This window comes from Ochotona princeps, chromosome 7, assembly GCF_030435755.1.
Source record: "Ochotona princeps isolate mOchPri1 chromosome 7, mOchPri1.hap1, whole genome shotgun sequence".
Classification (NCBI taxonomy): domain Eukaryota; kingdom Metazoa; phylum Chordata; class Mammalia; order Lagomorpha; family Ochotonidae; genus Ochotona; species Ochotona princeps.
This window is the reverse complement of record NC_080838.1, coordinates 74202278-74230220: the sequence shown is the minus strand read 5'-3', so window position 1 is coordinate 74230220 and position 27943 is coordinate 74202278.

The following is a 27943-nucleotide window of genomic DNA, read 5'->3' as shown; positions in this document are numbered from 1 at the left end:
AATTGAAGACCATTATGCTTAATGAAATAAGTCAATCCCAAAATGACAGAAAGCATACGTTCCTTCTGATATAAGACAACCTTCATGCAGGACCTGAAACTGACAGACATACAGGAGAACAGTCTGTGCATATATTCTCATAGATGAGCTGTGTACTGCAGACTAGCATACTGGGAAGTGAAGACACGTTGCAGTATGTGTCTGTACTCCTGAATAAATGGAAGTCTCTCAGTGACACAGTTAACTATTTTAACAATTTGCATTTTGTTTACTTGAACCAGACACAGATGGAGGAATTAAGGAAGAGAGATGAGGGAGGAGGCTGGGTGACGGGGCAGGGAGAGTGCTTCCTTCTGCTGGTTCAGTTCCCAACAATTGCAACAGCTGGTACTGGCGCATGGCAGAACCAGGAGCTCGGAACACAATCCAAGTCTCTCTTTTGCAGATGACAGCCACCAAGGTACTTGAGCTATGTCCTGTTCATTGTCAGGAAGCCAGCATCCTAAGTACTGCTTGAGCAGAGGAACTCTGCTGTGGCCTGCATGTGTCCCAAACAAGGTCTGAAGTGCCGAACTAACTACAAAATGAACAGCCATGTTAATCTAAATTTTATTTTCTCTAGAGAGTGAGTAGGCCGTGTACTTTTCACTGGTATCATATTCTGAAAGAGTGATTTCAATATTTTGTTTTGAGCAAGATATATATTCACAGGAAAAAAAAGCTGTGTTTTAGATGTATGGCTTTCCAAAAGCTTTTTTTGTTTCCTTAAGGGAACATTAAACTTTGAAAACTATGCTAGAAACCACTGATTGTAATCCATACAGATTTCAAACAGATTTTAAAGGACAGAGTTTCTTACAATTTTCTTGGGCAGCAATTTGGTATCTCAACTTTGTATACCGAAATTCCTTGGAATGAGCAGCAGACGCCGTAAGGAGGCTGAAGGGCCATAAGGCAAACAATGTTAGGCTTGCTCAAGAATCTTTCTGTTGTCATTTAAGGTGTCTCAAAGTGCAGAGTTCCTTCAAAGACAATGGAAGCCTGATGGAGAACCTAGTTGGAATTTGGAAAAAGGAAATGTCTCTAAATCATACAATTTCTGCACTTTTACCTACGCACTCTTATAAATACTTGTGTCAAGTGAAGGTCATATTACAAGTATGCAAATGTGAATACAAAAGACAAGACACAAACAGGAGTTCCTGATAACCTGCATCCTGAAATTATTTTTTTCTTGAATCGTTGACAAAATTTTTAAAGATCTTCATGTTTTACAGAGTGAGAGGGATAAATTAACCTATAGTGTACTATTTTTTTTAAAGATATTTGTGTTTTACAGAGAGAGAAGGATAAATGAACATATGGTATACTATTTAGGTCTCTTGAGAGTTGCTCAATCAAACATCTAATTACTGAGAATAATGAGTTTACAAACCCAATGTCGAGGAAATGTGTACAAATATGTGTTGCATATATAGCATGTGATTTATGGAACTGCATATATAATACATGTTAGATAATTACTTACTTGCTGTAATGACATAGAAATTAAAGTGATTTCCCAATGGAGAAGACTCAAGCTAGCTAATGTTCACAAAAAGTCACAGAAGGACCCCAATTTAAATAACTGTGTCCCCATCTTTGTTTTACCACATGCTCTTATGTTACTTCAGACACATAGTTTAGGCTTTAACATGTTCCTGCCTTGGATGTGTTCTAAAACAGTTTTATAATAATAACATTAGAATACCATTTAATTATTATTATTTTAAAATATTTATTCATTTATATTGGAAAGACAGAATTATAGAGAGAAGGAAAGACAGAAAGATATTCCGTCTGCTGATTTAGTGGCCCCAATGGTAGGGACTGAGCCTATCTGAAGCCAGGAACCAGGAGCCTCCTCTGAGTTTCCTAAGCTGTTGCAGAGTCCCAAGGCTTTTTTCCATCCACCACTGCTTTCCTATTCCACAAGCAGGGAGCTGGATGGGAAGTGGAGCAGCTAAGATACGAACTGGTGCCTGTATTCTGGTGCATGAAAGGCAAGGATTTAGTAACTAGGCTATGGCGATTAGCCCAGCATTAGAATATCAAGGAAGAAAATATAGGATTTACAAGACTATAAAGATGATAGCTAGAGTTTATTCAAATTCTGCCTGGCCAATCCAAAAAATTCTCAAACACACTGACACAAGTGGGGCTTATAACTTGGATGGTTTACAATTATTAGAAAGTGCTGAATTAACAAAAATTTTGTATCAGTATTTATTTATAAGTAGTTCTTAATCTAATGGGAATTAAAATTTTAATTGCAACAGTGATTATATATTTGTGACATATATTGTGATATTTTGTAATGTAGATATAATATGTAAGGAGGTAATCAATGTAATTAGCATTTCCTTTTCTTCATACATTCATCGTTTCTTCTGGTGGAAACACTAAAAATCCAAAAAGAGTTGCAAAGGTTTGGTGTAGTGGTTGTAATAGTGCTCAAGACACATGAATCCCATCTTAGAGTGCCTGGAGTGGAGTCCAGGTTCCATGTGTAGACTGTGTGCTGGGTTCCTGGTTGTTGCCTGTCCAGCCCTGAGCACTGTGGTGATTTGAAATGTGAAGTAGTGAGAGAGCTCTCTCACCTGTTTCTCTGACTTTAAAATTAATAAAATCTATAAATGAAAAATGAATGGAATTATCCAATGGCAATGTACTTCCAGAGATTTTTTTTTGCAAACTAATGTAAATATTAAATAACAGGTGTATGCTTGATGTAAATATTAAATAACAGGTGTATGCTTGATGTTTACATAGAGATGAGAACTTTATTTTGTAACATCTGTTACATAATTATTCCAGATGACCCCCATGCTAGTTTCCTTAGCTCTGTGGACTATATACGTTTTGTGTGAAGCAGTATGAAAAATCAGTGTTGGAGAGGCTACTAGAAGAGCACTCTTTTGGAGAGATGAAGAGTAACTGGTGATGCTTTATTTGGTCTCTAAGAGTTCCTTCAAGTTCAGCCAAGTTGGCTATAATCTTGAATATTCCAAAAGTAATAAGCTGAGGAGGTAAATGCAGAAGGCTCATGGGGAATCAAACACTATGTGTCATATGTGGTAATAGCTAAAATGAAAACACTTCATGTTGTAATAATAAAAGTTATCATTCAGAATTCTCAGCTTCCTGGGGTTGGAACACAATCAGAGAAGCTATTCCTAAGGAGACAATGTTCAGTTATAGAACTGTCGCCTGAGAGCAGGCTCTTCAGAAACAAACACGCAAACTGAACGCTAGGCCATCCTATACATAGGATGATTGGAATAATAGCAGAATGATTCCACTCTTGCCGAACCCATGGTATAGGCAGTAGTTTTAAATTATACAAGAGGCTCTTATTTTTTTCCTTTGTAGACAAGCAAAACAAGGCACGGATTTACCAAGAAGTTTGCTCAAATTTTAAAACTTGGGAGGTAGAAAAGACAGAATTTCTTTTTTTTAAAGCAATGTATTCATATGAAAGCAGGGTTAGAGATAAGGAGAAAGGGAGGCCTATTTCCCAGTTTATTGGTTCACTTTCCAAATGATTGTGAGGGTTAGAGCCGGGCTGTCCTGAAACCAGAAACCAGGAGTTTCTTCCAGGTCTCCCATGAGGATGCAGTGGGCCAAACACATGTGCCATCCCTTGCTTCTCTCTCAGGCACATTAGTAGGGAGCTGGATGGGAAGTGGAGCAGCGTGGATTTCAATCCGTTCCCATAAAGAATGCCAACACTTCAGCCGGAGGCTTTACCCATGTGCTGCAGCAGTAATGCTGAATGGTCAGAACATGAGTCCAGGGTCCATGGAATATTGCTTCTATAACACCCAACATGATCTCTCTGCTTTATGTCTCTAGTTAATGCTTCTCTAGTCCATATATCTGTAGCTCATGAGGGCCTTTCACTAAGTTTAGACAGACATGCCTTCTATTGATTATTTCAATATAAATAGGAAAAATCTTAATCACAGCCTTGTGCAAAGGAATATAAGGGAAATTGTGTGACCTGAAGTTTTACTTAATAGAAGCCATGTGCAGATACATACAATGATCATCCAGGAGCGATACAGATGCTAATATTTTCAGATAAATTTGCAGATGTCAATTTCTTCCCAGTATGTATGAAACTGCAAGATCCACGTGACGGGATGCAGACTAGCTTATATGTCATTGCAGTAGGACAGACACATATTATAAAAACAGCAGCAATAGCTAACAGTAAAATGCATCCTTAACTAAAAATGTTCTCAACATTTAGGGGAATAAAAGTTGTATCATAACAGATTGAGTAAAATAACTGTGAATCAAACTCACCAATGCATTGTATTAAAATTAGCACAGGAGAGACTTACATTATTCTGGACAGGATGGGTATGTTAAGCAAGTTTCTGAAAAAAAATCCTTGACTTTGGACATATAATGTGACTAGAGAAGCAAACTGAGGATAAGTAATGAGCTGCTCTCCAATACTCAGCACATTAGGAAAAGTGATATTTGCAAATTAAACAGTTTACAAATAAAGACTTGACAGCACAGTCAAGTTATACTAGCAACTGGACAGATACTAGATCGGTCTGAGCCCAAGTGTAAGATTCAGTCCCAAAGAAATGGTGCTCTGTGAATATTTGAGTCAGAGAATGACAAGACCACATCACAAGCTGTAACCTGCTGGTAATGAGCAACTGCGCCTGTTTTAGATTAGAGAAATGACATGATGAATACAGCATTTTAGGAAAGTGAAACCTGTGATTAATTTTTAGATCAAGGCCTCATGTGAGATTTTGAGAACTTTTTGTTTTTTGAAAGCTAGCAACCACAAAAAAAGCTATATAAATTTACACAGAAAGCTTCCTGTTCAAACACAGGTGTTCAGGGATGTGTGGAGTCCAGATTAAGAGCAGTTTTTCTCCCCAGTGGATAAAGGATATTCGATATTGTGTAAGGTGGAGAGATGAACAGGTTGTAACAATCCAGATATAAATAACTGTTAGGATACCAAAAGTAAAAAAGATAAAAGATTAGGAATGAACAGATATGAGAGTCAAAGAATTCAAGAGTTGCATCTTCTTAATGGTCTGTAAAAACGATTTTAAAATAGAGTTCAAGCAATGGCTTAGCCCATTCCTTTGTTGAGTAGTCTCATTTTACTGTTAGGCAGAATTTTATTTAAGTGATTCTACAAACTGAAAATAGCTTTAGCATGTATTTAATATAGGAAAACTATGAATCATATATATTTTGTTACTATACTTTTAATTCTCAAAACTCCAGAACTAAAATTCACGGCCTAAAAGGCTGATGCAGCTATTTGGTGTTCAATCTGACCGCTTCACTTTTCAATTTGAAGAGCATTGGAAAACTGAAAATAGATACATGTCATAGATGGAAAGAAGCTGTGTTCATTTTATCTTCTAAAATTATGTTAGAGCGCATAGTTCTGAAATTAAGTTTGGACAGTTAGTAAAAATATCAAGTAAAGGGCCCGGCGATGTGGCGTAGCGGCTAAAGTCCTCGCCTTGAATGCCCCGGGATCCCATATGGGCGCCGGTTCTAATCCCGGCAGCTCCACTTCCCATCCAGCTCCCTGCTTGTGCCTGGGAAAGCAGTCGAGGATGGCCCAAAGCTTTGGCACCCTGCACCCATGTGGGAGACCTGGAAGAGGTTCCTGGTTCCCGGCATCGGATTGGCGCGCACCGGCCGTTGCGGCTCACTTGGGGAATGAATCATCAGATGGAAGATCTTCCTCTCTGTCTCTCCTCCTCTCTGTATATCTGACTTTGTAATAAACTGAATAAATCTTTAAAGAAATTAAAAATATCAAGTATTATAATATCAAGTTACAGTAACATTCAGAGTACAGAAATGTGGTATAAACATATGGTAGTTACTGACACTTTATTAGTAAGGTACATTTCAATTGAATATGTTACTAAGGTAAATTTCAACTTAGCTGTCTTTTGATTTGTAAGTTACTGTTTTGGATCAAGAAAATTGGAAATGCTGCCAATTGCATGTTTTAAAATTGTCATTTCTTAAAACACACCACCATTCATTATTTTATTTTTGAATAACAAATTAAAGAGATTTTTAAATCTTTATTCATCTGGGATATTGGTCTGTAGTTTTCTTTCTCTGTTTTGACTCTGGCTTTGGTATGAAGGTGAGATTGGCTTCATGGAAAGAGTTTGGAAGGATTGTCTCCCTGCTTATTGTTTTGATTAGCTTGTGGAGGATTGAGGTAAGTTATTCTTGAAATGTTTGGTAGAATTCAGCAGCAAAGTCATATAGTCCAGGGCTTGCTTTATTTATTTATTTATTGGTTGGGAGGAATCTTATTACTGATGCAATCTCAGTCCTTATTATGGTCTATTTAGATTATTAATTGCCTCATGATTCAATTTTGGTAGATTGTATGTGTCCAAAAACTTATTTCTTCCAGGTCTTCTGATTTGTTGGTGAACAATTGCTTGCAATAGTTGTGAATTATTCTGCATATGTCTGAGTTATCTGTTGTGGTATTTCCATTTTTGTCTGTGATTCTTTTGATTCATACTTTCTGGACAAGCATTTGCATGGATGGTTAGCACTAAACCAGGGCCAATCTCAGTTAGCTCCACTGGCAAGCATTTTTTTATAATTTATTTTGATTGGAAGGTCAGATTTAAAGAGAGGAGAGACAGAGAGAAAGATCTTCTGTCCACTGATTCACTCCCTAAATGGCTGGAGCTGAGCAGATCTGAAGCCAAGAGCCAGGAGCTTATTACACATGGGTGCGGGGCATCCTCCACTGCTTTTCTAGGTCACTAGCAGGAATCTGGAGGGGAAGTGGGGCAGCTGGGACACAAACCAGGGAACATATGGGATCCCGGTGCAATTAAGGAGATGACTTTAGCCACTAGGCTACCACACTGGGCCCTCCAATGGCAGCCTTTAATCTCTTGTCTGAGATTACTCCCAACACTAACGTTTGTCTGTTTGTACTCCAAAGAGAGCACACTTCTTTGGCAAGCTTCCCGTGGCCAGTTAGAGAAAACAAACCACTTTCACCAAGCTCACATAATTAGATCAGGTTTACCCAGAAAACATTGCAGTCTTAAATTCACCCTTTTGGGGCCCTTACTTCCTTTGGAAAACTCCCTAAAGTGGTACATAAGGTTTCATTTCAAAATGGAAAGAAAATATGTGCATTTCAGTGGCTGGGAATTTTGGGAGGGGGCATCTTAGAATGCTGGCTTCTATGTTCACCAAAACAGTGCTTTAGTACAGTTCACGGAGAATGGTAATAAGAATATTCGGTTTTCATCTTTATATAAAGACTAACTAACTTGTGTATGAATAGTCATGTTATTGATTTTTTTTTGTTTTCTTGTATTTCTCCAATATTAATTAGCTTTCTGAGGATAGCAGTTGTGTGTTATGTATTAAGTGGCCCCAATTAGATCAATGCCTGACAGATGAAAAATACTCAATATGAATGAAAGAAAATCATTCTTAATATTTCACAACAGCGAAAGCACTTCTTTTTTTCCTCAATCTGGACAACCCAACCTATTCTTAGATGCTTTTTATGAAAATTACGAAATCTAACAATGCAGTTAGTTACTCTAAATATTCAATAATATTTTGTACTTGACAAAAGCAACATAGCATATACTTTGTACAGTAACTTAGAAAGTGGCATTTGGACTTTAATTTTAGCATAGATCTCTCTGACTAAGGAAGCATTTGGATATGTTTTTTTTTTTTTAAATGTCAACAGTATAAGAGAAAATGTCATGTCTGTTTTTAATCTCTCCCCCCACTTGATCCTCGCCGACATCTACAAGGAAGCGAGATGAGGGGCATTGGTGGCTCTGAGCCTCCTCCAGCCTTTGCTCCAACAGGGGCCTGTCACCGCCACAAGCCCACGGAACATGTGCATAGTGTGAACAAGTCAACAGTTCGATCACCATTTGCCCCTAATCTTTACCTTGCCTCACTTGGAATGTTAGATGATGCGGTCAGAAATGTAGGGGTGTATAAATCAGCACACAATTATATTTCCTTTGTATTATCTGTAAGTACTTAGATTTATAATTCTTAAGAGAAATAAATTACAACTTCTGGAATAGTTGAAGAAGAAGCAATAGTGGCAACCAGAAATATCAAGTGAGCTTTTCTCAAGTTCACATCATTTTCATTTATTTGTGAATAAAAATAAATAACTTTTCAAAAACAATTGTTTATTTGAAAGGCAGATTTATAGAGAGAATGAGAAATCAAGAGACAGAGAGGGTGATCTTTCATCTGATGGTTCAGTCCCCAAATGCTACAATGGCCTGCCTAGAGCCAACCCAAATGCAGGGGCCAGGAGCTTCATCAGATCACGCGTGTGGCATGGGGGTTCATCCTCTGCTGCTTTTCCAGGCATGGTAGCAGGGAGTTGCATTAGCAGTGTAAAAGCCAGAGCTTGAACCAGTGCCCATGTACAGTATCAGGGCTACAGGTGGTGGCTTTACTTTCTACACCACAAAGCCAACCCCCCCAAAAGTATCTTTTTGGGGTATTTTGTACTCCATGTAGAAAGCTTATAAAAACTTGCATTTCCATTTCCTGTTGCTCAGAAAATTTATAGCAGCTCACGGGCAAACATTAGGTCCTAGTCTAGTCATAACCTAACAATCAAGGATTCAATTTTTTAAATCTGAATTTTTTCCTACTAGCTAGGAATTTTAAAAAATTAGTACAAACAAATAAATGGAAATGAAACTCTCACATTCGAATATAAAATAATTATAAAACTGAAAAAGATGCTCTAAATTCCTGATCAGGTTGCAATATGTAGGTTTTTTTTTTAGTCAGTACTAAATAATGTGTTTTTTTTCTTTTTAAAAGTTTTATTTATTTTTAATTATTACATTTTTGTGATACAGTTCCATAGGCTCTGGGATTTCCTTGACTCAACCCCCAAAGCTCATCTCGCACCACTGATCTCCCCCTGTTATTACAGTAGTATATATCCTCACAAACATAATTCCATCATTTTGGGCATCAACAATGGGAGAGAGTCCAACATTCTGTTGTCAAGATCTGGTTAACAGTTCCATTGGGAGTTCGTTTTTAATCTGGAAGTAGAGATGCATATTGCATTCTATCCTCAAGTATGACCATGATAGTCTCCATTACACAGTTACTATACATCCCCTTAAATAAAATGACATAAAAAATCAACAACAGGAGGAAAAATAGAATTCACAACACTACACAGTTAAATAACATGCTACTAAATGACTAATGTGTCGCTGAAGAAATAAAAAATAAGACCAAGAACTTTCTTGAAGAAAATGATGGTGCGGTATGACCAATGAGTCAGTGAGGAATTTAATATGAGGAAAAAAGTTTTGAAGAAATGACAATAAATGAAAGTATCAAACTCCATGCAATATAGTTTCTGCAGATGAGTATTTTGAGATGTGTCTTCTATAGGCAACAGATAAGTGGGTTTTGCTTATTAAATCCAGTGTACTAATCTATGACTTCTGATTGATGATTTTAAGCCATTTACATTCAAATTTAATATGAATAGTTGGCAATTCACTCCTGTCATTTCAGCAATGGGTTGTTCATTGTTTATTATTTTACTAGGATATTCTTCACACTTGCCTTGGGTTTGGGTGGGCGCTATTTCTTTTCTCTGTCAAGGGAACATTTGTAAGTATCATTTATGTAGGGCAGGTTTGGAAGGGGCATATTCTTTGAGCTTTTCTTTACTGTGGAAGAATATCATTTCATTTTCAAAGACAAAAGAAAGCTTTGTTGGGTATGAAATTCTGGGTGGAAAACATTTTTTTTCTTTTAGAATCTGGAATATGTCACTCCATTCTTTTCTGGCCTGGAAAATTTCTTGTGAGAGGTCAGCTGTGAATTTAATTGTCATTCCTCTGTATGTCAAATGATTTCTTTTTCACGTGCACATGTAAGGATCTTTTCCTTATGTTTGATTGAAGAGAGCTTGATGATCATGTGTCATGGTGAAGATTGCTTTTGGTCAAGCTTATTGGGAGTTCTGTGCCCTTCCTGTATTTTACGTCCCAATTCTTTCTCCTTATTAGGGAAGATTTCATTAATTATTTCATTGAATAGAGCTCTAAACCCAGCTTCTCTTTGTGTGCCTTCTGGAACTTTCATAAATCTGATGTTTGGAGTTTTAATCATGTCTATAAATTCTTGAACAGTTTAGTTAGCTTGATCCATCTCTGTTTCCAGCTTTTTGATTGTTTCCCCGTTGTGACTAGAAATACTTTCCAACTGTGAGATTTGTTCCTCTGCCTCACTCATGCTATTATTGAGATTTCCATTGACTTTTTAATTTTCCCTGTTGAATCCATCATTTCCAATAATTCTGCTTGATTTTGTTTCAGTGTTGCTATTCCTGTGTGACATATTCCTTAAATTCTTTGAATTCCTGTATGTGCTGCTGCTTATTGATAACGAGCTTAGTAATGAGTTTTCTTAATTCCGTATCCCCCATTTTCTTGATGTATTCCTAAGTTGACTCTGAGGTTGGCAAAAGGGTTTGCTGCTTTGCAGGGGAGTCTTCAGTAATATTCATTGTTCCTCTGCCTCTTCTTTTGCTTTTGGTCATTGTACTTCTGGTGAGCAGATTCTTCTCCTTAGGGCTGGTTTCTAAGCTGTGTCACACACAGTTCTACAGTTCAGTTTTACTTACTGCTTTTGGTACCCAGTTCTTTGTTTGCAGTTGCTTGTGCCACTCCCTCCAGTGAGTTTCAGGTCAGGGCTCTTATGTTACACTTCAAGCATGGTCCCTGTAGTCCCAGCTCTTGACTTACCACTTATCATTTACTATGACTCCAATTTAGGCTCTACTGTTGTCTGTACAACCTTTGTCCCACTTGGGGTTGTGGCAGTTCTGAGGATTGTGGAGATTGGAGGTGTCCTAAATAATTAGGCTTTTGGTGGTGCTGATCTTACCAGAATCTACTGGCCGTTAGGTCTGTGGGCCACCCAGGCTTATTTTGAACTGTAGGAAGCCGAAGTTGGTATTATTTTGCCTGTGCCAACTCTGGTATGTACTGAGTTGGAAATGAGTTTGCTCTAAGCACAAGTGCATGCACAAGTCACTGTCTCTCCAGTCTCATAGCCTTTGTCACACTGTACAAAATGGTGCTGGATGTACCACAGTGAAGTTATTGATCTGTTGGCTGTTAGGTCTGGAGGCTATCTGGACCTGTTTTTGGTGGAACCTATAAGATGCCATGTTGATGCAATGTTCTGAGCCAGAAATGAATTTGCTGTAAGCTTAGTGCATACATGGTCCTGTCCCATAGTCTTTTTCTCCCTACACAAAATGGTGTTGATGTGGCTCTGGTGGGGTGTCTGGGCTGTGAAATCCACTGTATTTCTTTACCACACCATCTGTTTGGGATCTGCTGCTCTCTCTCTGCTTCTAGTCAAATCAGACAAATCAGTACGTTTGTCCTTTGCCTGGGCTCATCTGGTGAGCTCCCGATGAACTTCCCTTCCCAGCTGGTTGTTGTTGGTGCTCTAGCCACCTTTGGAGCTCAGATCACCTCTCACTGAATGCCACTGTGGCATCTGGTCAATGCAGCACCACACCGTTGTTTCCACTGCTTTCCACTATCTGGTAGTCCAGGTGCCCTTCTGCTGTTGGCCCGTCCTCTCCTATCTTCTGGAATGTGCTCTCTGTTCTTCACTCTGGCTAATGATTGTCTGTTTGAACATGTCTTTAGCTTATTCTGCCATCTTGAGTCTCATAAAAATGTTTGATGTAAATTCTTGTAACAATATTTGTTTTCCTTTTTGTTTTTAATAGCAACTTGACTCTGTAGGGTGCAGCAGTCTATCTTCTTTATGCTGTGGTTAAATGCAGAATAAATTCATTTTAGGATAAGATTAAAGAATTTATAAAAAGTAAGTAGCATTGAGTTTCCCTGGAGATTAGTATGTCTTTTATTTTGAAATAGGGATAAATCACAGCCTCTTTTAACTGTGCATAATTATCAGGTTACACCAGCATTTCTATTTTAAAAATAGATTAGTTTGAAAATAGACAACTTTCCCCTAAATCAAAGGTGGAAATAACTACTGTTGTTACTACATGTGCGAAGAAACGGGAAAAATTAAGAGCTGAAAATAGGAAAGAACCAAAGGAATTAGCAATGGGAAAAATAATGATAAATAAGATTGTCACTCTTAAAACTTGATGAATATTTGTTGCAGCAAGCAAAATTCTATATCTGGCTTGGAAATAGTACCCTCAACAATTCCTATGGCACCTAGGACCTTTGCTGGAAGTAGTCAGCCCCTTATTCATCTGGATAGAATCCTAGATGGTCTAGCATACATGTTCCCCAAGAACGTTCTTGTAGCCCAGTGGACTGAAACCATTATCTCTGGGGAAGTTAGATGCCTGTAGCAATCCATCCAAAATCAGCTTCATGGCACACCTTCATTTTCTTTGCTATCCTTCCACAAAGCCAGTATTTTCAAACTTGACCTACAAAGGCATGCAGTGAATGTTAAACCAGTCAAGTATCCCTTAGTAGTAAAACTGTGTCTAGATGAACCATGTATTTGCAGCTGTACAATAAATTTTGCCAAAAAGTCTTTGGATTTTAAATATATAGCGCATTCACACTAAACTGAAGGAGAAAATCAAGTTCAACGTAAGTGAACTCCTCATCAGACTCAAACACTTAATTTGAATGGACATAGTTGCTTACTTACTTCTAGCCCAGTGTGAATTTACACTACTGTGTCAAACTGGCAAATTTTTAGCTGCATAACATTTGCAGTGCATTTGCAGTGCAAGTAATCTTCCTACACAATTATGTTGATGATGGAACGGGGCATTCTGCAAAATATAATAAGAAAGCAGAATGATTAGGTTCTTTTAAAACTAAAATCTTGTTTTAAAAAGTGTGTGGACCCCAGAAAATTATTTATTTGTTGTCCTCATCCTTCTGAGAAACCTATAATACTGAGGTCAGTTTTTTGATGGCTACTCCCCAGCGCCTGTATAAGTTTCATTATATCCACAAAATGTCCAAATCATAGTTTGTCTTTATCCCACCCTCCTAAACCTGCTCTTCCTTTTTCATAGTGCCTTTGACACTAGCAATTCCCTAACTTACTGGGACAGAGATCTGAAAGTCAGTATAGAATTTTGCTAGTACTGTGAGGCAATGGAAGCAAGGAAAAAAAATTTAAACTGTACAGTAAGCATACTAAGAAAGAATCTGAAACTCATTTTAATTTGCTCTTATGACTCCAAGTCAAATTTCTTGACTTTCACATTAGTCATAAAACAATAACTACACTCTTTAGCCTGCTATTTAAGAACTCCACAGTCTTCTTTCAACCAAGAAAAGACCAGCATTATATTCTGGTAATGAACTTGTCTATCTCTTCTTCATCCACAATCACATTAAAGTGGACGTGCTTTTTAGGACATTCCATGGGATGTCTTGGACCTTTGTGTATGTCATGACACAGTCTAAATGCTTTGATGCACCAGTTGGAATCAGCACTGTATGTATGTATGTATGTATGTATGTATGTATGTAATTATTTACAAAAAGAAGAGACAGAAAGACTTTCCATTTGCTGGTTTACTGCCCAAATGACTGGTGGTCAGCAGCCTGTTCTTTGTCTCGCAAGAGGGTGCAGGGTCCCAAGGCTTTGGGCCTCCTTCATTTTTTCCCCAGGTCTAAGCAGGGAGCTGGATGGAAGTAAAACAGTCAGGAAATGAACAGGTGCCCATCAGGGATGCTGCTGCTTGCAGTGGAGGATTAGCCAATTGATCGATTATACCAGCCTCAGCAGATCATTTATTCATAACCAAGTCATTAAAGATCTTCTGTGATACTTTTCAAATTTAGGGCAAGATTTAGATTTAGGAAGTCCATTATTACATTCCTACGTGATACATTCACATGCGCATATGTCTGTCTGACCCATGCACACTCACAGTTCGTGTATGAATAGAGCTTATTCCAGTTTAAAGTGACTATTTTAGGGCTGACATTGTTGCTTAGTAGTTAAAACTGCAGCCTGGGACCTGGCACAGTAACAGAGCAGCTAATGTCTTTGCTTGTATGCATCAGGATCCCATATAGGTGCTGGTTCTTCCCATCCAGCTCCCCGCTTCTTGCCTGGGAAAGCAGTTGGAACCCTGCACTTGCACGGGAGACCCAGAAGAAACTCCAGGTTCCTGGCTTTGGATTGGCACAGCTCCAACCGTTGCAGCCGCTTGGGGAGTGAATCATTGGATGGAAGATTTTCTCTGTCTCTTCTCCTCTCTATAGATCTGACTTCCCAATTAAAAAAACCTTAAAAAAAAAAAAGGCTACAGCCTGCAGTGTTGGCATCCCATATGGGTACCCATTAGTGTCCTGGCTGTTCTACTTCTCATTCCCTTCCATGCTAATGGCCTGGGGAAAATGGTCCAAGATGGTCCAAGTGTTTAGGCCTATACCAGCTTACATGGGAAACTTTGAAGAAGCTCCTGCATTCACTGTGGTCATCTGTGATTAACCAGCAGAAAGACATCTCTCTCCGTCTGTGTCTCCCTCTTTCTCATTCTTTGAATCTGAGTTTAAAATACACACATCTTAAAAATGAAGTGACTATTTGAAAATTGAATGCAGCAATTTAGCTGAAAACTCTTCCAATTATTTACTGATGTGTCGCTTTGCAGAGTATGTGAACTCATGTTGCTGTGTGTTGCAGAGGTCAGAAAGCTCCGGGATATTAGCATGCTGGGGTTGGAGTTTAAGTGCTTTTCCCAGTTCTAGATTTCTGGTGATGTGTATGCTGAGAGACCTCAGGAGGTAGATCAGGTATCCGAGCACCTGCCCAGCCTTGAGGCTTTGCGCCTAGCCTCTGATGTTTTGATTCTGGAGAGTGAACCAATGGGTTAGGAAATGTCTACCTGGTTGTCTCTCTATTTTTAGTTCTTAAGTAAATCAATCATTAAAGAAGGAATACATTCTCTTCTATTTTTTGTTATTTGTATATATTTTCAAATGACGAATAATGCATACGTCAGGCAAAATATGTTTGAAAAACATACAACTTAATTTATCTGGTACATTGAATGGGTAGGTACATATTTCTTTTAATTTAAATGTAATCATGATGTAACTTCTTTTTGTGTCTTTCCATTTTGAGCTCCTCAGAATTCTCTCATATTTCCAATGGATAAAAACTCTTAGCACATTTCAGCTTTCTCTGGTTACACTCAAGTAGCAGAAAGCTGACCAGCTGCTGAGAGGGGAGCAGCACAGTCTGATTTCAGCCCTGAGAGCATCCATCAGTGTGTCTTCCCTTCCAGCAGGCTTTTCTTCTCTTGCATATTTAACTGTACTACTCGTATGCTATCTGCATTTAATGCAGCATCTGGGTTTGCTTTCCTGGCTCAGTTTTCTACAACCATGAGGGAGAAGAATTCAGAGAAAAATGAGTCTTTTCCTCAAATGAAAGTTCCTTGTTCTTGCGCAGGCTTTCACTCGGAATGGGCTGATGTTTGAAGCAGAGCATTCTCAGGAGGCATTTTCTGGTGTTTTTAGAGGCCTCTCTGCTGGAATCCAAGCATTCGGATTTTGCAAAGCAGCTGCTCATTTCGACTGTTATATCTGTACAGAATTTCCACTAAACTTTCAAAAATGACTGGTAGGCTGGCAGTTTCTCTGAATGTTACCTTCCGAAATCTTTCCAGTCAGTGATGGCATGGTTCCACAAAGGGAGATTCCAATTAAACAATGAATTACATGCAAGAAAAAATGGAAAGATGTTTTTCCCTGCTAAAATAGCACACAGAGTTGAAAACTATAGATATTCATACTTTATATATATATTTCCAGATACATAGAAATATGTACTGCATATGCATGCAAACATACCCATATATTAGTGTCTTCGTGTGTGCAAGTATGTTTGCATGCATGCATGCATGTGTACATACATAGGGCATGAGGGAAAACATTGTGCATGTATACATAGTCTCGTGCATTTTCTATAATTATATGTAGGGGCATTATATATGTGTGTATGTGTGTGTGATGTAAATTTTGTGGATAGTCTTCCAAGTCAAGTATTAATTTAAAAGGGGAAATGGGGCCCGGCGGCGTGGTCTAGCGGCTAAAGTCCTCACCTTGAAAGCCCCGGGATCCCATATGGGCGCCGGTTCTATTCCCGGCAGCTCCAGTTCCCATCCAGCTCCCTGCTTGTGGCCTGGGAAAGCAGTCGAGGACGGCCCAATGCTTTGGGACACTGCACCCGCGTGGGAGACCCGGAAGAGGTTCCAGGTTCCCGGCATCGGACTGGCGCGCACCGGCCCGTTGCAGCTCACTTGGGGAGTGAAACATCGGATGGAAGATCTTCCTCTCTGTCTCTCCTCCTCTCTGTATATCCGGCTTTTCAGTAATAATAAAATCTTTAAAAAAAAAAAATAAAAAATAAAAGGGGAAATGACTGTTTAACAATTATTTTTCTTGATTCTATTATGTCATTTTTTAATACTTTGGTAGAGAAAAATAAATGAGAGAGAAATATGTTGCATGGGCAAGCCTTGAGTCACCTGCTTCACCAGAAACTACCAGAACCTAGGTGGACAGTGTGTAGCAGACGTGTTAATCCCTACCAGTGAACAAGCTTGGCCTGCAGTCTTCTCTTTTTAGAAAACACACGAAATGCATCGGTCCCTGACCACATCTCAGGGTGCTGCACAGACCTGAGAGGACAGCCACAACCCCACACTCCATGGTATGCACTTTGAAGGTCCTTCTTTTGGCAATGAAGATTTTGGCAGTTTACATACAAACAAAATGGTGTAAAGGCCCTGAATAGACACATCTTCCTGTGTATACACATATATGTATATTTAATCCCTCTGATTTTAAGTCTACTTGTTATGGTTGCAAAGGTTTATGATAATGCATAAGCATGCAGAAAAGATTTCCACAAACCATTGTTTCCAACATTGAGATAACTTTGTTAGTAAGTTCATGTTTTCTTCTGGAATTGATAGGTAAAATACACACTGTTTAATACTACTTAGAACAACTTTGGTTTTCTTTCTTTCTTTCTTTTTTTTTTTTTTTTTAAAGATTTTATTGTTATTGGAAAGCCGGATATACAGAGAGGAGGAGAGACAGAGAGGAAGATCTTCCATCCGATGTTTCACTCCCCAAGTGAGCCGCAATGGGCCGGTATGCGCCAATCCGATGCCGGGACCAGGAACTTCTTCCAGGTCTTCCACGCGGGTGCAGGGTCCCAAAGCTTTGGGTCATCCTCGACTGCTTTCCCAGGCCACAAGCAGGGAGCTGGATAGGAACTGGAGCTGCCGGGATTAGAACCGGCGCCCATATGGGATCCCGGGGCGTTCAAGGCGAGGACTTTAGCTGCTAGGCCATGCTGCCGGGCCCAAATAACTTTGGTTTTCATAATTTCTGAGCTGTTTCAAAATATCACTTGCATGTTTGATCATCCCTCAGGATTACTGTTACAAATGATGAAGTGAAAGTTTTTCTTGAGCTGTGATCCATTTTGAACATTTTTGAATGTAGAGCTAAGTAAAATAATTTTCTTGGCTTTAATTTTGAAAAAAGGCATTTCTTAGGTCTTTGATTATCCTTATTTCTTTTTTTGAGAATGTTCTCTATTTTTCCCATAATTGCCTAACTGTGGCTTTATTATCTCTCAATTTTTCCCAGTCCATTTCACTTAGACTATTATCTCTATTTCTGTTTATTCTCGGTTTCTCACTTATATTGATGTTTCTTAATGGAGTTGGCAGTAAGACGGTTACTTTGGCCATTATTCCTGTATCACTCTTTTTTTATGGGCAAAACACACCTTATATCTCATACAAGTGTGAGCAATAACACACACACACACACACACACACACCATCAGTACTATTCCATACTTGGTCATCCTTCCTGTTCCACCCAGCATTCTCCAATGTAATATACTGTCTCTCCTTACAATGAACCTAAGAGATGTTCTCTGTTGCATCCCCCAGATATTTCAGAGCCCCTGCTTCTGGCATGCCATCATTGTTCATGGTACTGCATCCACCAATATGAATGACTATTCACTTCCTTATCTTAAACAACAGTGGCATCTACCTTCAAAAAATAAATGTCTCCCTCAATTATTGTGTTTTGTAGGTTCGGGAGCCAGAGGAGGTCTGTCTGTGTTCCTGCTATTGCTCGGCGTTGGCTGTTTTTCCCACTCACTTGCAAGCCTTCGTTCTCCACCATCCACTGTCTTCCTTACTTGTAGTTGGCCTCAACTCTCTGCCTACTTCACCACGGTGAGTAAGCCCACCATGTGTGCACACCCAACACTGGAGTGACTCCTTTTCTGCATCGATGTTCCTCCATGAAACTGGTCTCCTGGTCTTCAACTCACTTCTCCCCAGGGAGCAAACTCTCATTACTAGCTTTTGTTGCAATCTGACAGCCCTACAATCACTAAAAGAATCGCTTCACACATCAGATACAAGATCTTCTCCCTGGACTTTGCTGCATGTTTTTTTTTAACCCATTGAGCTCTGAAAGCTTCAGTGATCTCCACTCCATCTGTGTCTTTAGTTGAACTCACACTATTCTTACTCTGTGATGCAACAAAGCAACTTGTAACCCTCCAGGTGAGCATAGACGCCATCTCTCTTGTCTTGGGAACTTTATAAATCTCTCTGTGTCTCTTTTCCTCTGGTGTTTTTATTGCCCTGTGTCAACTGGATCCTTACCACTGTGTTTATAAAATCAAAATATTCTAGTAAGTCATAAAAGACAAATAATGGAATTTTCTCTCTGAATCCTAAATTAAGCTACTCCTTACTGTATCCCTAATCATTCTTTTTCAAATCTTAACTGTTTCTGTTTCTCACTCTCATGGTGTGTGTTTACTCATCTCACCCTAATGCCATTTGTGTCTTCATCATTTCCCTTGAGGAATAATTACAAAATTCTCTAAAAATGCCCATGTTGTTAACCTTGAAGACTCTGCTAGTCCAAAAATTTCTTGTCTTTCATGAAGCATTCTATTTCATTAATAATTACTTTTGTTTGTAAACTTCGTTTCTGGGCAAACTAATTCTGGCTTTCTTGTTTTCTCCTCTTTTCATCCCCTTGGTGTCTTTCCTAGATTAGGTCCCCAAGTTGGGAGTTTCAGCGATCTCCTAAGCACTGATGATATGTAAATGTATACTTCTAGCCCAGACATTTCCTCTGAGCTCTACAAGAGTGTATTTAAATGAATACATGACATTTGCACTTGAATGTCTTAAAGATAGCTGAGACTCATTATGCCCTATAACAGACCAGAGAATTTTGCTTATTAAAATAAAATTTACAAACCTGATTTTTCTCCTACTGTTCCTTTTCTCTGTGAAAGGCATCAACCTTCATCTCTTTATGCAAGCCAGGGATCTAAGATTCACAGTAGGTACCGTCCTCTCTTTTAACCCATATCTGATCCACCATGAATTCTGACTGATTTGACATCCTAAATATGCCTTATTCTTTATTCTCTAAAGTTTCACTTCCAGCATCTCCCTGCAAGCTATAATCTTTTGCAGAAATGGCTTCCTTCTCTTACCTCTGCTTCCACTGTATTAAGAACCCATTCATCCTCCCATATCTCTTCTCACTATGGAGATACAACTTTCAGAAGTAAATCTGAGGGGGCTGGCACTGTGGCTCACCAGGCTAATCCAGCACCCTGTGGTGGCAGCATCCCAAAGGGCAATGGTACAAGTCCTTGCTGCTGCATTTCTAATTGAGCTCCCACTTTTGGCCTGGGAAAGAAGAGAACCCAAGTCTTTGGGAGCCTGCCTCCATGTGGATGGATAAGATGCTCCTGGTCCCAGCTTTGGGTCTGCGTAGCTGTAGGCACTGCAGCCATTACGGGAATGAACCAAAGATGGAAAACCTTTCTCTTTGTCTCTATTTGTCTCTCTGTAAAATCTACCTTCCAAAATAAAATAAATCTGAGCATGAAATTCCTGTTTATATGTTAAATGATGTATTTTTAAATTCATTGTTAAACTTTAAAAAATCATTATTTTGTTACTTGCCTTCATGTAAGCTATAACTTTAGCTGCTTCTGCTCAGTCGTGTCGAATTAGCCTCTGCACTGTGTCCACGAGGCTTTGCGTTTTCTGATTGATCTTCTGGACTGAGGCTGAAGCCAGAAACCCGAGACGGAATCCAGATCTCCTACATTAGATGACAAAGACTCAAGTCTTGGACCACTCTGCTCCTGTCTCAGATTCATTGGCAGGAAGCTGGATTTGCAAATGGAGGAGTTTGAACTCAAAAAGTACTTACATGGAATGACGACCAAGCAGTAGCACATCCACCTGTGCCACAACAGTCTCTCTGTTCCCATTTATTATTACTCTCATGTTTCTGCTAATCATGTAGATGTTACACTATGTTGTGTGCAAATACATAATTGTGTGATAAAAAAGCTGGCTGTTGCATTTTGTGTGTGATAATTTTTTTCTGTTTTTAAATTATTTATATTATTTTATGATTCAGTCCCATAGGCTCAGGATTTCCCTGATCCCTCCCAAAATCCTCGCCTCCCACTGATTTCCCATGTATTATTATAATGGTATAGTTCTTCATAAACAGTCATAAATCCATCATAGCATGCCTGGACAATGGCAGAGAGTCCAGCATCCTGTTGTCAAGATAATTAACAGTTTCATTGGGATTCCATCTTTGGTCTGGAAGTAGAGCTGCATACTGCATTGTATTCTCACATCTGGATATAATAGTCCCTATTACTATACAATTATACATTTACTATACATTCCCTTAAATGAAAAGCCACAAAACAAAATCAGCAATAGGAACAGAAATAGAAATTTGTAACACCATGAAGTTAAATAATGTGCTACTGAATGACTAATGTGTCGCTGAAGAAATAAAAAAGAAAGCCAAGAACCTTCACAAAAAAATGTTACTGTGTGACATATGAATCAGTAGGAATTTAATATGAGAAAAAAACATGTTTAGGAAATGACAATAAAAACAAAAGGATCGGGCCTGGCGGCGTGGCCTAGCGGCTAAAGTCCTCGCTTGAAAGCCCCGGGATCCCATATGGGCGCCGGTTCTAATCCCGGCAGTTCCACTTCCCATCCAGCTCTCTGCTCGTGGCCTGGGAAAGCAGTCGAGCACGGCCCAAAGCTTTGGGACCCTGCACCCGCGTGGAAGACCCGGAAGAGGTTCCTGGTTCCCGGCATCGGATTGGCGCGTACCGGTCCGTTGCGGCTCACTTGGGGAGTGAAACATCGGATGGAAGATTTTCCTCTCTGTCTCTCCTCCTCTCTGTATATCCGGCTTTCCAATAACAATAAAAAATCTAAAAAAAAAACCCAAAAGGATCAAACTTCATGAGATATAGTTTCTGCTGATCTTTATTGTTGAGATGTATCTCCTATAGGCACCAGATGAATGGGCTTTGTTTTTGATCCGGCCTACTAATCTATGACTTCTGATTGAAGAGTTTAAACAATTTGCGTTCAAGGTTAACATGAATAGGCAGTAATATGATATGTCATTTTAGCAATGGGTTGTTCTTTGCTTGATTTAGTCTTCTGTTGTTATTTTACTGAGATGTCCTTCATACTTGCCTTGGGTTTGGGTGGATGCTATTTTTTTTCTCTGTCAAGGTTTTAAGTATTTTTTTAAGTTATTATTTAATAGGGCAGGTTTGGAGGAGGCATATTCTTTGAGCTTTACTATAGAAGAATTTTGTTTCATTTTCAAAAACAAAAGAAAGCTTCGTTGGGTATGAAATTCTGGGTGGAAAATATTTTTTTCTTTTAGAATCTGGAATATGTCACTCCATTCTTTTCTGGCCTGGAAAATTTCTTGTGAGAGGTCAGCTGTGAATTTAATTGTCATTCCTATGTCAAATAATTTGTTTTTCATGTGCACATGTAAGGATTTTTTCCTTATGTTCTATTGAAGAGAGCTTGATGATCATGTGTCATGGTGAAGATTGCTTTTGGTCAAGACTGTTAGGAGTTCTGTGCCCTTCCTATGTTTTACTTCCCAATTCTTTCTCCATATGAGGGAAGATTTTATTCATTATTTCATTGAATAGAGCTCTAAACCCAGCTTCTCTTTGTGTGCCTTCTGGAACTTCCATAAATCTGATGTTTGGAGTTTTAATCATGTCTATAAATTCTTGAACAGTTTAGTTAGCTTGATCCATCTCTGTTTCCAGCTTTTTGATTGTTTCCCCGTTGTGACTAGAAATACTTTCCAACTGTGAGATTAGTGCATGCATCGTCCTGTCCCATAGCCTTTTTCTCCCTACACAAAATGGTGTTGATGTGGCTCTGGTGGGGTGTCTGGGCTGTGAAATCCACCGTATTTCTTTACCACACCATCTGTTTGGGATCTGCTGCTCTCTCTCTGCTTCTAGTCAAATCAGACATATCAGTACGTTTGTCCTTTGCCTGGGCTCATCTGGTGAGCTCCCGATGAACTTCCCTTCCCAGCTGGCTGTTGGTGGTGCTCTACAAATGCATTTTGTTCTAAGTATTTGTTAAAGATATATGCAGAGCTTTATATTTTATTTTGTCATCCTTCCAGGATGGCATGTACTAATGAGAGTATTTCTATTTTATCAATATGAAAAGGCCACTGAAAATCAGGATATGAAATTTAAAGAGACTTACTGGGGAATGCAGCACATATTTCGAAGTTCTTTGTCATGGAAAAAAAGCAATTATAATTTTTACTAAAAATGTGCAAATCATTAAGATATGCAAATGAAACCAATCTTTGACAATTAGTAGTAACTTGAAATTTAAACTGTATTATTTTCTTTTTGAAAATTTTCCAATATCTGGTAACATATGAAACATAATTTCTTGTTCTATCAGTTAACAAATCAAAATTTATCTTCTAGTACATTTAATAAAATACATATATATACATACATGGTCATTGTATATTTTTAAAAAATAAAAATGTTAATTTAGCATGAGCATTCATTCATATTGGAACAGCAAATTAAACATTTAAATTTTAAAGTACAACAAAATACCATTAAGATGTCAAAAATGCTCATTTTGACAAAATCATGGTCAAAATTGAGTAGGGATATTGATATGCATATGAGTGAATCATGGATATCTTTTCATTTCCGTGGTAAGAGTCCACATGCACAAATGTAATATTTTCTGGAAAGTTCTCCTAGAAAATATCAATATTTACTACTTTTGGACAATATGATTTTTGCAACCTGGAAAAGAGAACTGCTTTCATCATTCATATTTTCGTAGTATTTAAATGTTTATATGTGTGTAATAATGTGCTTTGGATCCAACTAGAATGAAATGGCAGTACTGAGGATAAAACAAAAGTTACTCCTTCTTTTAAGTTATTGTTACATGAGTTATCTATGAATGATGAAGTGCAGCATTCAGATCTGGGAAAAGACTGTATAGACGAGCAGGTGCATACGGCCAACAGTTGTAATTTTATGAAAAGCTTTTTATTTCTTATGTATTTACTTATTTTTAGATGCATTTTTTATTAATTACATTGCATTATGTGACACAGTTTTATAGGCACTGGGATTCCCCCAACCCCTCCCCAAACCCTCCCCCCATGGTGGATTCCTCCACCTTGCTGCATTACCACAGATCAAAATCAGTTGAGATTCTTTCACTGCAAGCATATATCAAGCATAGAGTCCAGCATCTCATTGCCCAGACAAATTCAACGGCTTGTTGGGGAGACCAGCTCTGGTCTGAAGGTAGAGCCGGCCGGGTATCATCCCTATCAGTTAAAAGCCCTGACATAACATCAGCAACAAGTTACAACGTCATGGAATTAACTGACATAGTATTGAGCAACCAACACGTTAAAAAAAAAAAAAAAAGCAAGTTCTTTACCGCATCCTTTGACTCCTTCGCCGACACTTCAACTTTGGTTTGTACATGACTGGGTTCTATACACCTTAAAATGGCCATAGGCTGCCACTCAGCTGTTTCATGTCTATTTTCATTATAGTATTACATTTTACATATACTGTTTTTCATATTGACATCATTTCATCTTAAATTAAGGCAAACATGTGGTATCTAACTTTTTGCGATGGGCTCATTACCCTTAGCATAATGGTTTCCAGTTGAGCCCATGTGGCCACAAAGAACTGCATTTTGTTTTTTTTTTAATAGCTGAGTAGTAAGGAATATATCCAAAACACCTGTTTCATGAGAAACCAACATGTACCCCTATGTTCATAGCAGCACAATCAGTAATTGCAAAAACATGGAAGCAACCAAAATGCCCATCAGCAGAAGATTGGATAAGAAAGCTATGGTTCATCTACTCCATGGAATACTACTCAGCTATTTCTTATTTATTTATTTATAAAGAGGTAAAGAGAGAGCAAGCTTGCATGGAGATGGTTTGCTCCCCAGAAGCCCTCAGTGGCGAGGGCTTGGCTGGAGTTGGAGCCAGGGACTAGGAACACAACCCAGGTCTCATATGGGTGGTAGAAACACAATCGCATGGGCGTCACTGCTGTTTCCAAGAAGCTGGAATCAGGAGCCTGAACTGGGATTTAAAAGCAGCTAGTCTGTTATACAACACTAGTCTAAGTAATTGCTCTGTGTTGACATTTATATTTATGTGTGTAGATAGAGTACACACTGCTCCAAGTTTTGTGACAAATTTCTTCTCCAATTCAGCTTGTCCATTTTGGTTTTGATGTTTTTTTGTTTTTGTTGTTAGAGATGTTTTTATAAGTAAATGAACTCCATGCATAGCCTTTTTATGATACATGGCTCTGTGAACACTTTGAAGGTTTCTCACATGCATGGCTTTCAAATGTTTTACACAAAATAATTCTTTAATTTTTCTAGCAGCTTTAAAGATTTATTTATTTATTGAAGGATTATACATAGTTATTGTTACTACTGTTTGGGTTATTTCCCTGGGGGCAAGGTACAAAATTTCCTTATGTTGATTTTTTTAAAGAGCAGTTTCCAACATTTTAATTGAAAATTTCAGTATTCTTGTATGGTTATAAACATTTGAGATGTATTTATTTTTATTGGAAAGCCAGGTATACAAAGAAGAGGAGAGGTGGAGGGAAAGATCTTCTGTCTGCTGGTTCACTCCCCAAGTGACTGCAACAGCTGGAGCTAAGCCCATATGAAGCCAGGAGCTTGGAGCCTCCTCCAGGTCTCTCATGCAGGTACATGGTCCCCAAACCTTGGGCCAGCCTCCACTGCTTTCTCAGGCCACAACAGGGAGTTGGTTGGGAAACGGGGTGGCCTGGACATGAACCAGTGCCGTGATGAGATCTGGGAGTGTGCAAGGCGAGGACCTTAATCAGTAGGCTACCACACTGGGCCCTGTCCATGCATTTTTTTTGCGTACACTAGTACTAATTTTAACTGAACTTACATGGTTAAATAAAATCCCCTGATACTGTGTAGGGTCATGCAGATTTCGAGTGATGTTAGTCTGCCAGGAAGAGGAGGATTGCACTGCAACTGCCTCTAGCTGCTATGTGGATGCGTCTACACTCTTGACTGGTATCCGTGTCTCCCTTAATACACTCAGTGGACTCTTCTCCATATATTGATTCAGTTTTTAAAATGAGTTTCTTCTTGCAGTTTCAATATATCTTCCACTGTTTCCTAATACCTTGGAGTAAAATCCAAGCTCCACCATGAAACATTCACTCGGGTAGGATGCAGCCTTTGCCACATTATGCACAGCCCAGGAGAGCTGGATGGATGTCACACACCGCAGTCTCTTGTTCCTTGTTCTTCACTTTTCCCTGGCTCAGACCGTGACAACCTTGCCAAAACATCTCTGCTCTCACTTTTCATCTCTTCTTTCTAAGGAATCACACATATTTAAATGCTAAGTAGTTTATTGCCTGGATGATTCTACCAGCATTGGGTTAGAGACTCTATTTTCTCCAATTTATCCTCAGACACTAAAAGAAGCAAGGAGTGAGTTCACAGTACATATGTATTGAAGGGCAATTCAATGAGCACTTTGGTTAAATCATGATATGTGATGTAGAAACTATTTAGCTGTCAAGCTTTCTTTACATTTCATGTGGGGTTTCTCTTTTTTCCTCCTTGGGACATTTAATTAATATATTATTATAATTGTCTCATTATAATAATTCATTGTAAATCACTCTAAAAATGATGCTTATTGATTCAAATGTTAATTGAATTAAAAACTTGCAAGGATACATTTTTCAACTGATCCCATCAGGACAATCTACCATGTATTTTTTTTTCTCGTGTTTCTTAAATATCAACACGAATGGTTTGCCATTGATTCCTTTTGCCAATGGCCCAGTGAAATGTCATGATGGATGACTGCCCCCCACACCTGTACAGACAGCCGGTGCAGACACTTCAGCATTTAACATTCTAGTCTGCTGTGCTGTGCTGTGAATAGACAGAAGCCCAGCAGTGCGCCAAGCCCTTGACAGGATTCCCGCATTTTCACTCAACAACTTAATGTAGGAGTCTAGTTGTGGGCTTCTGTGCAATTTGTCTGCAAATACGGTAGCTGGCTGCTGCCCTAAGAGCCTTCTATAAAACAATTTGAAGAAGGTAGTTTCTCATTTGCCTGTTTGGTTTTAACTTCGTTCTTGCCTTATATGGATATTTGCATAGATGCTACTCTATATTATATTCAAGCAACAGTTTTTTTATTCCTTGATTCAGACAAATATGTCTGAATAATAAAACTGTAAATTGTTAATGGAATCTTCATTATTTAGTAAAGGCAACTGAGACTCATTCAGTCAAATATTTCCTTCCAAACAATAGCGACAAATAACATAGGTCAAATGTTTATGGGTCTTTTGTCATTTAATGATGACAACATCCCTATAGGATGGATGTGGCTTTTCTCATTTCATAGTGTAGTGAGTGAGACTGAGAGGTGGATTTGCCACATTTACATGACTGGCAAAAGTTGGGAGACAGGCTATGAACCTAAGACTGACCCAAAGACCAAAGGGGTTTACCACCATCATTTGGTACCTCTGAGCTCTGGGTTCATTATTTCATACCATTCTTATCCATTTACTTTTTGACTTATCCCTCAAAAATACAACATGGGATCAGGTAAAAATGGTATGTGATGTCCTGTTGTTATCTTTTATTGCTGTGTATTTTGTGACATAAAAAATGCTCCAATACTCCCCATACATGTACAATGTGATATTTTATGCGTTTATCTAAAAAGTTCCCATCCAGCGATCAGCCATCAGTTCAACTCTGGCTGTTGCAGCCACTTGTGGAGTGAACCAGCAAACAGATCTTCCCCTCTCTTCCTCTCCTTTTCTCAGTAAATCTGCCTTTCTAAAAAAATTGCATCTGATTTTTGCATTAAAAATAATATTGTTTCTCTATGAATACCAAGGCAATCAATATTTTATGAATATTATTTTAAAATTGATATGTGCATTTTTAAAAAGTATGACAAAGAATAGCCCCTAGGAGTATGGACTCAGGACATTTAAATCACTTATTCTTCCACAGTCTTTTAAATTTTATTCCTAATTTTTTTGGATCATTTTTCAATTTCACTTTTTACTTGTTGACCAAGAAGATAACCACAACTCTCAAAAACTCTCAGGTTCTGTGACTGTCTCTTCTGATTCCCCCCAAACACCATCATCAGGTCTGCTCTGTAACCATGATGGAGGCGTCACTCGGAGCCGTCAGTGCTACTGAGAAATGTAAGCTTATTCACCTGTCTCTCTTTTTATCCGTGATCACCGAAGCTGAGTTTTCAGTACTGTGCTCTTACAGTATTTACTTAACCATTCTTCTAGATTATGATTGTTAGATTTCCTT